The sequence below is a fragment of the Haemaphysalis longicornis genome, unplaced genomic scaffold, assembly GCF_048455015.1.
Source record: "Haemaphysalis longicornis isolate Haplotype H1 unplaced genomic scaffold, Haemaphysalis longicornis Haplotype H1 scaffold_7, whole genome shotgun sequence".
In the NCBI taxonomy this organism is placed as follows: domain Eukaryota; kingdom Metazoa; phylum Arthropoda; class Arachnida; order Ixodida; family Ixodidae; genus Haemaphysalis; species Haemaphysalis longicornis.
The window spans coordinates 66,559,595-66,573,252 of record NW_027526422.1 but is presented as its reverse complement, the minus strand read 5'-3'; the positions used below and the strand labels follow the sequence as shown (position 1 = coordinate 66,573,252).

At 48.5% G+C, this 13,658-nt stretch overlaps 2 non-coding genes across 2 annotated transcripts; both read left to right on the top strand.

Annotated features, from left to right (window-relative positions):
• The first annotated feature begins 31 nt into the window (after nt 1–31).
• Nucleotides 32–113, top strand: Trnal-aag (transfer RNA leucine (anticodon AAG)). Its single transcript has one exon. It is a non-coding gene; the product is annotated as a tRNA-Leu (tRNA).
• A 3,255-nt stretch (nt 114–3,368) lies between these two features.
• On the top strand, nt 3,369–3,450 carry Trnal-aag (transfer RNA leucine (anticodon AAG)). The gene has a single exon. It is a non-coding gene; the product is annotated as a tRNA-Leu (tRNA).
• The last annotated feature ends 10,208 nt before the right edge of the window (nt 3,451–13,658 follow it).

Genomic DNA, 13,658 nt, shown 5'->3' with positions numbered 1-13,658 from the left:
GCTGCCGATCTAAAAGCTGTAATCCTCCGTCGGTAGCGTGGCCGAGCGGTCTAAGGCGCTGGTTTAAGGCACCAGTCTCTTCGGGGGCGTGGGTTCGAATCCCACCGCTGCCAGAATTTTTTTCGTTTTTTAAGGCGCCATGTTGCGACTACCGACGCAAAAGCCATATCGGGATCTATGGACGTAAAAAAAGGGGCATGTCACGCAGTTTGGTTGCTGTGACGTGAAATGACGTCATTATTTGAAGTTATTACGACAGTTGCGGCAACAGTCTGTGAACCCGGCCTATACAATGCGAAAGGGGACCGTCGTCGTCCGTCGACAAGAATAGTGCTAAAATGCGCCGGTGTAAAGATAAAACAAATAAGTAAAAATGCGGGGATGCTTGGAACTTTCTAAGGACGTGAAGGAGAAGGCCTAGTCAACCTTCTGCTGATATGTCGTGCTGTTTAACTTTACGGCCGCGCCTATCACCACTTGACCAGCCTCCTGGACCGCACACTCCGAAGGTCTTTGCGTTCGCGAGTCATCGCCAGGAACCTCCTGTTCTCCCCGTCGATAGCTTCACCTAGCGTCACTAAATAAGCTACGCTTAAGAGTACCGCCATTTCGTGCACCGGGAAGCGTCTGGGGGCCATTTTGTTTCTGGCTTGCAGTGTTGCCATCTCTCCCAACGAAACCGCCACCGGTTGTGACGGGCAGAATGGGACCGGCCGCTCTAGCGTCCGCGCAGCAGACAGAGAGAGAGAGAGGAGAGGCGCCCAGAAATAAAATGGCTGCGCCCATATGTTAACACACATCACGCGGTGCCGACCGACCAATGAAAATCCTGGCGGCACATAACAATGAGAGAACAGAGTGCCGATACTCTAAAAGCCTTTATTTAGTGACGCTATAGCTTCACCCTTCAAGGCAGTAATGTTCCGTACTGAGGAGGAAAATTCCCATTTCTCGGTTCAGAAATTCCCTATTTTGAGCGTACTTTCCCCGCCGGTTTCTCAAGAATTCCCTGAAAAATTCCCTGCTTTCACTCTCTGCATTTGACATATCTTTACATTAATACCTGTTCGGTTTTCCGCGTTAGCCAACGCCACCTATGTCTACTTTACGTAGCCTTCCGGACGCAGGCGCCGTTGAGAGAATCAGAGTTCAGTGTGAACTAAATTCCACTACACATGCCGCTCAGCAGCCTTTGACTATGTATTTCATGCGTTGTACCAAACAGCATTCTTACTTCGCATGCTAGAGATTCAAGTTTAAACTGCCCATTTGAAAAAAAAAAAAAAAAAAGAAAGAAAACCTACACATTGTTGGGTAATCAGGGTGATTTTTGCTCAGCGCCGGGCATGCTGGCGCCATCGGTTGTTGACTGCTAGAACGCAGACTAAGGCACACCCAAAATACCTTTTTTTTTCTTTTTTACATTGCGCTGAAATACATGCGAACAGGCTCCAGCCTTTCAGCCGCCGCCGCTTCACGCTTCACTAGCTCGTTCTCAAGGAGTATTCTTTCTTCTACGCTCCCTCGTGTTTTATGAACAGGATTGGAAGCGGTCTTGGATGCTTATGGCTTGCGGTAACCCGACTGCGGAAATTTAAACGCAAATACGAGGATGTGTTAGGGAAATTAAAAAAAAACAAACGAAGTAATAAATGATGCGGGGCCTGGTTTACTGCCATCATTTTTCTTTTTTACTCCATGGCTCCTAAAATTCCTTGAATGTATTAAATATTCCCTAAATTACATCCCCAAATTCCCCGAAAAAGGGAAAATTTCCTACACGGAACATCACTGCTTCAAGGCGTTTCGTATTGCACGCGCGTCAGCGGACTACTACTCTTTGCCGCAGAGGTTTCCCTTTCCCGGCGTGCGCTCAGAGCCCTCCTCCTACCCTCGTCTTGCACTGCGTTTCCCTTTCCTGGCTCGTCATCCCAGGCTCACACTCCTCGGCTCGCTCAAATTCACAATTTTTTGGGGTGATTCTGCGCACCTCAAAACGATTTTTTGCATCCCACATGCGCTTTCCATGAAACATATATAGGTCTAAGGGCCTTATAAGCACATTTTGGTTCACGTGACATTTGAAAATACGGCCGAACCTCGTTGATTCGAACTCCGGGGGGGATAGAAGATTCGTTCCAGTTAGCCGGAGTTCGAACTAGCAGGGGTCCCTTTGATTGGCGGTGCAGCACACGCTATTAGATGCAGAGCATCTGATTCACTCGCCTTGTCCCTCCGGCGTCGTCGTCGTTGTTGTCGGCGTTGTCCACCCCTCTGCCATTCTCCTCGCCGCGCGAGCTGCGCTCTCCGCCGCTCACCCCCTCTCCTCTCCGATAACGAACACTCTCTCGCGAGGGGCATTGGATTGGATTTGATTTGATTTGATTTGATTTGATTGGCTTGGCTTGGCTTGGCTTGGCTTGGCTTGGCTTGGATTCGGTTGGATTGGATTTGGATTGGATTGGATTAAAGTGGATTGTGTTGGATTGCGTTGCGTCATAGCCGCGGCACGTTGCGTCATAGCCGCGGCAGACGCGCTGGGGCCGGCGCATGTGCAGTACTCTCTCTTCCGCGGTTTCCTCTCCTTCGGGCGCGCTGCGCATATAACCGGTGTGCCGTTCTCCGGCGAAGTAACATCCACGCTTGGCTCAAACACCTAGAGTCCACGCCGCTTTACAAGTACGCCAACGTCGTCATCGACTGGGACCAGCTTACGCAGTCCCCTCAACGTTATGAGCGCTATAAAACGCGTTCCCTTCGCCGCTCCGCCTATGCGTCGCATCTACACAGGGGTTCCCGCGAGGGGAGGTGGGAGTTTTTAGTATCACAAATGCATGACCGGTGAAGTTGACGGTATTGCACGTCCTTCGGAGTGCACTTTCAATAATTTCGTGCTGCGAAAGTACGTTATACACAATGGTCATCTCGAAATGCGAACCCGAAGTAGCAGGCGCGCACTTCCTTCCGGAGAAAGAAAAGGAACGCGCTCTCGCAAGCGCGAAGCGGGGCCGCGTGGTTTATGCCAGCTGCTTGAGTGTACGCGCAGCAAGCACGCAGTTGCGGGTTTGGGAAGGTGCGGAGCCTAGTGACACATTGAGCTTTAACCTTCGGCTTCGAGTTTCACCAAAAGTAGTCTGTTAGTACGGGCAATGTTGTGCGAATTAACCGTGACACGTGTTTCCGGTTCGAAGTAGAGACAGCTTTCCCCCAATAAAATACACGTCACTTTACCGGGACCAAAGTACCATTTCGAATTATCCGTTGGTTCCACTTAAGCGACTCAAAATTAACGAGGTTCGACTGTAGAACGCATTCCAGTTCAGGTAAAGAGCGGAAGACTGCTAATCCGGAACGGGCTCTCCTCCATCGGTAGCGTGGCCGAGCGGTCTAAGGCGCTGGTTTAAGGCACCAGTCTCTTCGGGGGCGTGGGTTCGAATCCCACCGTTGCCAGATGTTTTTAGCCTTTTTTTTGCGTGGGGGGAGGGGGGGGGGGCGAAAACCATAGATGCCTCATAAAAGGAGAAATGTGGTCGTCGCCAACGTCCGTCAGCACGAGTGTTGCCAAAATGGCCGCTACTATTAACACGTAAGAATAAACGCACATTCCAGTTGACGGCGTATTTGTACCCGTGTTGCCAGAGCAGGACTATCAAGTTCGTTACCGCTGCGCTAACCGGTCATCCTGCCAAAACGAAACAAGAATGAGCCTTATGCATCTCCTATGTCTGGTGAACGTGACAGCACGTGAATAGAAGAGGTGGGAGCGAAGGAGAACTCCGACTGTTGTGAAGAAGCCGCGTGAAGTCCACGGCCAGCCGGCCTATTGGAGTAATTTGCGTCAAAGGGCAACCAAACGGCAGCGAAGAAAGAGACGCAAACATGGTTTAGCTGTAAAGAATTTTTTGATAATCGTTTTTAAACCACGCAACCAGGGTGAAGGCCCGGAGGAGATTTTTTGTTTTTTAACTTTACCTCGACCGAGACTTCGCGAGTTTCATGCTTCCAGACCGCGATTTTTTTTTTTTTGTTTCAGCTTCATGTCTGAACACTTTCTTCGTTTTGAAAAAATGGTCTAATTTGCCTTATTAGAATAAGAGCACTGAAGCAGGGTTGTAATCTCTTGCAAGCGACCGTTTCATGCTTAGTTCGGTTTTTGACAGTACCAAACCCACCACTGAAAACAAACAGCGACGTTCACTTCCTTCCACAACGTCCTATGTGCAACGAGCTCGTCAAACGTCTACATTTTCACAGGCAACGCACCTTTACACTAGCGAAAGAGCAGATAGGGCTCTTTATATATATATATATATATATATATATATATATATATATATATATATATATATATATATATATATATATATATATATATATATATATATATATATATATATATATATATATATATATATAAAAGACCCATAAAACCCGACAGCAATAAAATAAGCTGGAAAATAAGAGCCACCGACCCCAAATCAAGTAGAGAAAGTACTGGTAACGTGCAAGTTCACGGCCGGCAAAAGTAATAGCAATGGGTCAGTCGTGCGTGCTCGTACACACCCACACTTTCAGCGTACATTCCCAAGCGGTTTCGGAAAGAAGCTTCTAGCTCTCGTGTTTAGCATCACTATGGGTGTCGTTCCAAGCCCCCGTATTCGGACTGATTGGGTGTCGCCCGGTGTCCAACCGACTGTTCATCCGTGCGCGTTCGCTACGAAGACGCAGAATAGGACACGGGCGGTGCGTGTACTGTATACAAGCGCTGAAAAGCCTTCGGTCCACGTTTGGTGTTGGTAAAGAGATAGTGAGGCGCGCGGTGCGGCACGACACCATCGCGTGGGCCCAACAACGTGACGCGAACAACGCGAAGCGAAAGAGCGCGCTCGAGGGGCAGTAATTTGCTCCTCCCATCCACAATGTGTATGAACTGGCACAGTCGCCATTCCCTCCGTTTCTATGCTTCTACTTTTCCGGCATTCCTTTTTACAGCTCCAGCGGACGGTTTTGAATTGACGGAAGGAGAGTAGGCAGCCGGGGCACGCGCTGGAGAGTGAGCCGCTTTCATTTTTCGTAGACCTTTTCAACTCCCCCTTCCTAGCTCTCTCCCTCTCAGCATCACCCCTCGGACCGCATTCACAGGCGCAGAGTTGTTTTGGCTCGAGACGCGACGTGATTTCACATCCAATTCCGGCCGTATACTTCTATTCCGACAGCAGTTGGTTCTCTCTATCTTTGTCTTTTATTTATGTATTTTTTGTGCTGGATTCGCATTCCATGATGACATTTTGCTGCGAGTAGCCTATTTTTGCGTTCTCTATATGTTTTGTGCATATGTTGCCAAGCCGGAAAAAAGGGAAAGTGGTTCCTTCCGCCTAGACTATCTCGCCGGACTCGATCGTATACAGTGCTTTTGTGGCAGGAGTGCTGTAGCACAGTCACCACGGAGTTGAAGTACGACTGCCCTTAGCTCCGTACGGCGATAGCCGCGGCTTCGCCCGACATTGTGAAAAATTATGCTGGCTGACGCTGCACCACTTTTAACGTGCGTGAATTTAACAAGCATTGTGATTTGGGTTTCTCCCAGTTAAGACGTGGCTGCGCTAAAAGGAAATGTATATTCGTTGGTCGGACAATTGTCGCCTATGCAATCAACCAGAAATAATCGATCGATGTTTTGTGTTGTGCCATGACGCCGTCTTCTTCTGGGACGTTTTTTGCAGCGGACTCCCAAGAAGGACGTTGAAATTACTCCTTACACCATTCGGTTCCTGCCTTTTCACGATGTTAACCAGGTACTTCTTATGACGTATTTGTAGTGCTGGGTTTGTATAGCTTGCGGCAGTGCCGCATGACTGATAGGCATGCGGAACCCCCCAGGCAAACTAAGACCATTTTTCTTGAGCTGGTTGCGTTGGTGAGGAGTGTTTATGCGGCGCAGAATGATCCACTGGCTTGGTTGAATCTTTTGGATGCGTATATCTGCTTGCCTGGCTTTTCAAGGACGCAAAATGATATTGGACTTGGTGCTTCTCCCCCGACACCTGCTTGCTTTTGTATTGTCTTTTAGTCGTTATGTGTGCTCAAGATTGTGCCTAAATTTTCCGCGCATTAAAGAAAAAAAGAAAGGTTTTTATTGTAGGTGGTATGTTAGTATTTTATCACAGGTCAGGATTGTCCTTAAGATCAGTGCACAAATTAGATATTCTGTGAAAAGTGAAATAACCGGCTGCTTGTAGGAATTTTCTTTCCGTCAGGATTTGCGTACTTTAGCGATTTTTTTACCTGACCCCTTTTCCAATAAAAGGAATTCCTTCCCAGTAATGGCGATGATTTACAAGAAATTCGCATGTCTTAAAAAAATAGTGATTTTCCTGCATGCCTTCGCTGTTTCTTACAGGTGAGTGAGGCCAATGTCCATCCGACTATAATAAACCAAATCAGCATTCAGGGAGAGAACAATCTTTCGGCTTAAAAATAAATAGGAAGACGAGTACTCATCGCGAAAAAAATTATACAAAATTTTCTGCTTGACCTGTAAAGCATTGGATGCCAGAACCACGCCGCTTTGTTGTTTTCGTGTACTAGAAACTGTGGCCTCGTCCATTGTCCGGACTTGTAAAACACGGAGTGTCAAGTCCTCTAATGCGCACAGCTGCAGCACGTGCAGAACAATGCAGTGAGACACACGCCGACGCCAGCCTTTCTTGTCCTTTCGTTTCTTTGCCTTGTTCAAGGGCAAACACCCATGTTTTTTGGCGCGTTGCCACGCGAACGTATAGAGATTGCTCTGCACGTCGGACGGAAAGAGTTCGTCCAGGATTACGTCCATGCGCACGTTCTCACGCCTCATTCATTTTACGTGTTTGAAACGTTATGCTGAATCGAAGTGCTTCGAGTGTTCCCGTTGTCGTCATATCGACGGCAAGAGAGGACATCCCGCTACTCAACCTTAACCCAGTATAACCAGTATTCCATAACCAGTATACCAGTATAGCCAGTGTAACCACTATGCCAGTATAACCGCTCACAAATTTTAAGTGCGAATGCACTTCTTAAGCGACCCTGAATCACGCGTCCACCGCCGTCCGTCCATCCGCACCACATACCCACTTAGGGCGATTGGCCAAGAAGAGTTCCTAATTTCTTTAGCACATACCCGCTTAGGGCGATTGGCCAAGTAATTTGAATCACGCGTCCACCGCCGTCCGTCCGTCCGCACCACATACCCACTTAGGGCGATTGGCCAAGAAGAGTTCCTAATTTCTGTAGCACATACCCACTTAGGGCGATTGGCCAAGAATCGGGCGTGAGAAGGGCTAATGCACCCGCTTAAAGGAGTACTGACACGAAATTTCAAAGCTGAGATCCGCTCTAGCAATCAAATACAACGACAACACAAATAGGTGTCTGTGCATGGCACATACCCACGTGGGGGATTGGCCAGGAATCGGGCGTGAGAAGGGCTAATGCACCCGCTTAAAGGAGTACTGACACGAAATTTCAAAGCTGAGATCCGCTCTAGCAATCAAGTACAACGACAACACAAATAGGTGTCTGTGAATAAATACATCTTTCTTTCTTTGTAGTTGTGTGTGTGTGTGTGATCTCTCTTTCGCGAACATTACCGAACCGCGCAAATTCAACTCCTGCATTCGCACTTTCACATTCTTCCCCTCGGGGAAATGCGGGGAAATGTTTTTCAGCAATGTCAACTGACGATCGATCCCATAAAGATGCGTTATTAACCTCCCAGCTGACCGCATCAAACAATGGCAGCATGTTTTCTTTCGTAGTGAACATGCAGCAGAACGAAAGCACAGCGAGGGAGTAAATAAAGACGTTTTCTCAGAGTGATAAAATCAATTTAATGGCCAAAATCCGGAGAAATCTTGCACCAGTTTTCTTTCTTTGTCAATTGAAGCTTCTCACCTAGAGCAGCAGAGTGACTGTGTTGTTCACTCAGTCTTTGGACATTATACATTCCTCTGGTATATTTCTATGTGCGCATCGTTTTCTCCATCAGTCACTGCAGCATAGTCAGCACGAGCGGAAGCTGCAGTTTTCACGGCGTAAATCTCTCGCCTACAAACGGGGACGCTCTACCGATGCGAAGGTGACAAAGAATCGGATCATCAACTCTATCACGATCGTCTTAACCCTGTGTGGCCCGCTGTCATGGTGCATTGTATACTCAGCCCCAGCTTCGCTCCTTATGCACCAAGGTTCAAACCAACATTTTCGTAGGCGCTTCTTTGCAAGACTTAGGTGTGTCACCGCTGAGAAAGCGTACATAAAGCCTCCGCACAACGGCTACACGAATGTTTCCCAGGAAGTACGTACAGCAACTGACAAACTTAATAGGACCCGCCGCGGTGGCACAGTGGCTAAGGCGTTGCGCTGCTGATCACGAAGTCGCGGGTTCGATTCCTGGCCGCGGCGGCCGCTCTTCTGTTGGAGGCGAAAAGCAAAAACACCCGTGTGTACAAGATTTCCGCGCACGATAAAGATCCCCAGGTGGTCGGAATTAATCCGGAGCCCTCCACTACGGCGCGCCTCATCGCCTGCGTTGCATCGGCGCGTTAAACCCTACAATCAATCAATCGACAAACTTAATGGGAAATCAATATTAGCCAACTCCCTTAGAGAGAGAGAGAGGGAACGATTTTCAATGAAGTCTGGCGATGTTAGCCCGGCTAAAAGGCCTAAATTGCTACGCCAGTTGATGACGTAATGAAGATGATGGGTGTGATGTGGAAGAAATTCATGCCCACAGAGACATTAAGTTATTCACAGAGACTGGTCCAGACCTGTGTGCTGCAGGTACTCTATCAGAGCCTTTGTACCCTGTAAAACACGTTTCAGACATGGCCTCGGTCCTGAAACGTCCTTTAGCTGAATGTCCACGGAAAGCGACAGTCCCAAAGACACTACGAGGTACGCTCTTTGAGCACTGAATCGAGCTCATTGACGGAGCAGGTGCTGGAGGGTTTCCCGCGCATCGCAGTGTGGACATCGGAGTGGCGACGTAGTTCCGTACATAACGTTGCGAATGCCAATACGCCATGCTAAGAGGAAATAATCATAGTCGTCATGACGATTAAATTAATTCTGAGTCATCCTTGCATCCACGAGGGAGCGCAAAAAGATAAAGTGGCCCGTTACGAGACGTCGATAGTTGACGTTCTGTCATACGACCACTACATCCGAGGTAAGTGTGGAACCGGGGCGTCCTAAGGAGCAGGCTCAGTTGCGCGGATGAATAAGCTGACGTGAACACCCATTTAGTGAGGCTGGCGTTGCAAAGAAAAAAAAAAAAACGCTGTAGACAGGCACGGAGTGTTTGATTAATAAAGCTTATATTCGTAGAATCTTTTTTTAGCGCAACCAAAAGCGGAGCTATGTACCCATCCAATCCGTCCACGCATTAGAGTAAGATAACTCGGGAACTTTCGCAACTACGGAAACAGTAGTTCCCAATTTTCAAAATTGCGCGACTATACCCTGATGGGCCGCATACTAGCATTTGGAACGCTTTTAGTTAAATTGCTTTCTTATTTGCGTTGATGTATGTTCTGATGTATTAGATCATGCTTTTTCATTGAAACGCAGCCCCGCATTTGCGTGATGAGAATTCTATGAATTACAAGTGAAATATTGCCAAATGACATTTTTTAACAGCGAAGCTGTTTAGCAAACAGTAATTTTTCGTGTCCGCAGTTAAAACTGCCAAGAAACTGCCAAGCGCGCACATGAGCACGGGCCTTGCGGCGACCGCCCGGCAGTTAACAAAACCAAGAAAATGCCTAGCGCTCGTGTGCGTGCTGCGCGACGACCGCTCAGCGTCCTCTGCACGCGTTTGTCGAGCCAACCATACCCACTTAGGGAGATTGCCCAAGGTTTCTCCCCCCCCCCCCCAAAAAAAAAAAAAAAAAAAAAAATCTCCAGTGTTCGCAGTAATCTTGGCAACGCTCGCTCGGAACGAGAAACACGCGTCATAGCGTACGCCCCTCCAAGGTGATGTCCAATGATTATCACTTCCATAAAAATGAAAGATGCTCACACTTATACCAACATTGATGGAGTAAAGCGCGTTGCGGCAGCGAAGAAGAATCAAATCGGCTGCAATCGTGAACTTAAACCTTCGTGATGCATGTCGTGAAGGTTGCGTACAGCCTCGTATACCTTCAAGTCTTAGACGTTAGTGTGAGCCTCCTTCACTTTTTTTCCGTGTTAGCATTATTTTGATCAACTACTGGTTCGTCACTTGTCGAATAAATAGGTCGAGATATAAGACGCACTCCATGCAACAACGCAGCATTCACGCTTCAAGGTTCTTACGGCAGCACTGCCACTCCGTGGCTCGCACCCGCACACAGCTCATCTGCATCGATGCAAAGAGACTGCCACATACTAGGTGTATATATCCACTCGCGGATTATCCCCGTCAGAGGAGCGGGCCAATTTTCGTACGCCCCATCACTGTGCCCCCTCTGCCGACGAGAAGGGGGGGGGTGAGGGGAACGAAGGGACTGGGTCCGTTTCCGAAACCTACTTGCCCAGTGCGGGGATCACCTCTTCAGTTTGTGCAGGGACCGGCAACCGAGTTGCCACTACTGCCCGACATTGCCGGCCACCGAGACCCGAAATCTTTTGGCGCGACCGTTTTCCTCTTCTCTCACCGATGCCGTCACACGCGGCCTACTTTCCGCGCGGAAATTGAAAGCCGTTTGCGCGTACCTCGAACTGCTCGTGATCCCCCTCGGCGCAAGTCCGGTCTGCACCCGCCACCCCAGCGCTTTCTGTCTCGCGGTGGTTGACGGGACGATTTCATCCCCAGTCATGGATAGAGCTGCTGTAGTCTGACGAGCATATCTTCGATCAGTTTTCCGCTTCCACCCCCCCCCCCCCCCCCCCCCGCTCCCCCTGATAAAAGAGACCGAAAAGTCATCACACGAATCCACGTGCAAGACAGGTAGGGGGAGGCCGGAAGCGTTGGGTACGATTCATTTGTGTCTGCGTGCCTGTAGCGGCTGTTTACATGTGCAGTGACCACTTCCTGGCCTTTTTGTGTCCGAGCCCTCCGGACACGCACAGACAAGTGTCACTTTCCTTAACTTACATCTAGCTTACCCAATCTGGGACATGTCTAACTTCGCTGCTGCTTTTTCTCCCTCTCCAAGGAGTCGATGCTGCTGCTCATTGAATTCCTTCAAGGGTAAAGAAATAAACCCCCTACATTCGCTTGTTTATTATTTTTTAGACGAAAACGAAGGAAACTTGAGTTTGTGGAAACGGATTTATTTCAGTGCGTGTGCCGATAAGTTTACTTGGCAGGATTTACTTAGAGGGAGAATTTTATTCATTACAGGGGAATTCGATATAAAGTGTACAAAATCGGAGTACCTGTTGTGCTTGAAATAAATACCACGAAAGAGGAAGACAGCGGAAAGTTAAAAGAGACAAGATCAGTCTCCACGTGGCTGGGAAGATAGTGGTAGATTAGTTGTTTAGTTCGAAGAACGAATTGTTTTGCCAGCGGAGATGTTCAATCAGTAAGTTCGCTTCTGCAGTAAAAAAATACCAAGAAAATGCCGAGTGCTCGTGCCTCGGCGGTAGCCGCGAGGCACGAGCTGAACTACAGTCAGCTTGATTTCCTTCGAACTGCGGTTATGCATGTTGTACACGGCTCCGAAGTCTGTGCACAGTCGTTTCAAAATATCAATGACAGATAGTGGCAGATTAGTTGTTTAGTTCGAAGAACGAATTGTTTTGCAAGCGCAGATGCTGTACAATCCGTAAGTTCGCCTCTGAAGTAAAAAAATACCAAGAAAATGCAGAGTGCTCGTGCCTCGGCGGTAGCCGCGAGGTTCTTCAAGTTCTGTATGCCCCCATTGAGTTCTGTAGGCGTGACGGGGCCTACCAGGGGGGCTTAAGTGTCTTCAAGGGATGCGCTTCATTTGGTTTCTGCCCCATAAGGTTGTCGTTGCCAGCGGGTGTAGGTCTTGCAGGGCCTTAAAGTGCGTCGTCATGTGGCCTTCCATCTCCTCTTTTGGGCTGAGTCTAAGGCCGGGCTGCGTCTGGTGGCTGAAGGTTGTTCTGGCAGGTTGGTTGGGTTTGCGCGTATCTCCAGAACCTCTCACTGCAGTTCTTCCTTTACTTTGTTATATATTCTTCTTCTTGTATAAATGCTGTTGTTATATTTTTTCTGCCACAAGTTTACGGACCTGCTCTTTTTTTAGGTACTGTTTCCAAACAGTCTCTTTTGCTACTGTGTCCTCTTTTCTATGCAGGTGTAGTCTGGACAATGTACAGCGTTTAGCTCTTGCATCTATTACTGTATTGCCAAACCATGGTGTTGATCTTGTCATCGTTCGTTGTTCTGTTTTGCCGGCCTGTTTAGCCACCTTCAAGCAACGTTCTTCGAGCCCTTCGTATGTTGTTACATCCTCTATTTCAGACTCCAGCTGAAAGGAGAAAGCTTCAAGTCTGTCTTTGCTTGCAGTGTTGTGGCGAACGGCAGGAGGATGGTGTTACCTGCGCGGAAGAATCAAAACAGGCTACGGCAGACGTCTTGGTCACAGATCACTAAATGCAATTATAGCAAAAATAAAGTTCCACATGCAGAAAGAGGAGGATAGTGTTGCGAAGAGTTGCGTTACGGATTATCATTCGCAGTTACACAGACAGCGGCGATCAAATATCCGCCACGATGCTATGCCCATCCCCCGAAAGTTCCCATCTCCCGAGCCGACCCGAGCAATGCAAGCCGGTTGCGGGCTGTTGGGGACGCCGCTCTTCTAAAACTCGCCGCGCACGAATGCATGGCGTTAGGGTTCCCCTAACATCCGCTTGGGGGCCCCCAAAGCCGGCTTCCCTATTCTAAAACTGCATATTCTAGAAAAGTGGCGCGTACCTCCAGAGTAGAACATACTCGGAGTGGGGGATTGGCCAACCAAGGAATACATCGCGAGAAAGCTTCGCGCTTGCAACCATCGCCGTCGCTAGACGGAGGGGTGCCAGATCAGACTCCACGTCACTGGGAAGATAGTGGTAGATCAGATGTTTAGTTCAAAGAAGTAATTGTTTTTGTGGGAGAGTTGTTTTTCCCGGAGGTCACTGCTGGACAGAACCGTTGAACGGACGTATCGTTGGGATACTCTCCACCGTGCTAAGCTGCAGGGTTCGAGCTACTGCACGAAATAGTGTCAAACCTCCCGGTTGGGACGAGCATGCTTGTGCCCATCTGCCTTATTGGAAGCCTGCTCGCGGCTGAGGATAGTCATAGCTGAGGACGTAGGATAATCTATTTTATGCCGGGTCTCATGTCAGGCTGCTTCGTGCGCAGGCGAGTGAGACACCTTTTAGCGACGAAACGTGTGAGTGATGTAGGCCCCTCTATTAGTGACTTTACTGAGAAAGGTGGATACCAGTGTTTGTATGTTATTGCCATAACCTGTCATCATGCCGCTTGACAGTCCGTCTTGACTGACACGTCTTTCTCTGTGCATCTCCGAGAAAAATTTAACACTTGCTTCTATCGCATGTGTGGGAGCGAGCGACTCTGTACCAACTATACAAGTGGGAGGGAAGCTTAAAACGTCAGTGTTTTGGTTTATCGTAAACAGTGCTTGAGGACATGGGGGAGAGAAGGGGGG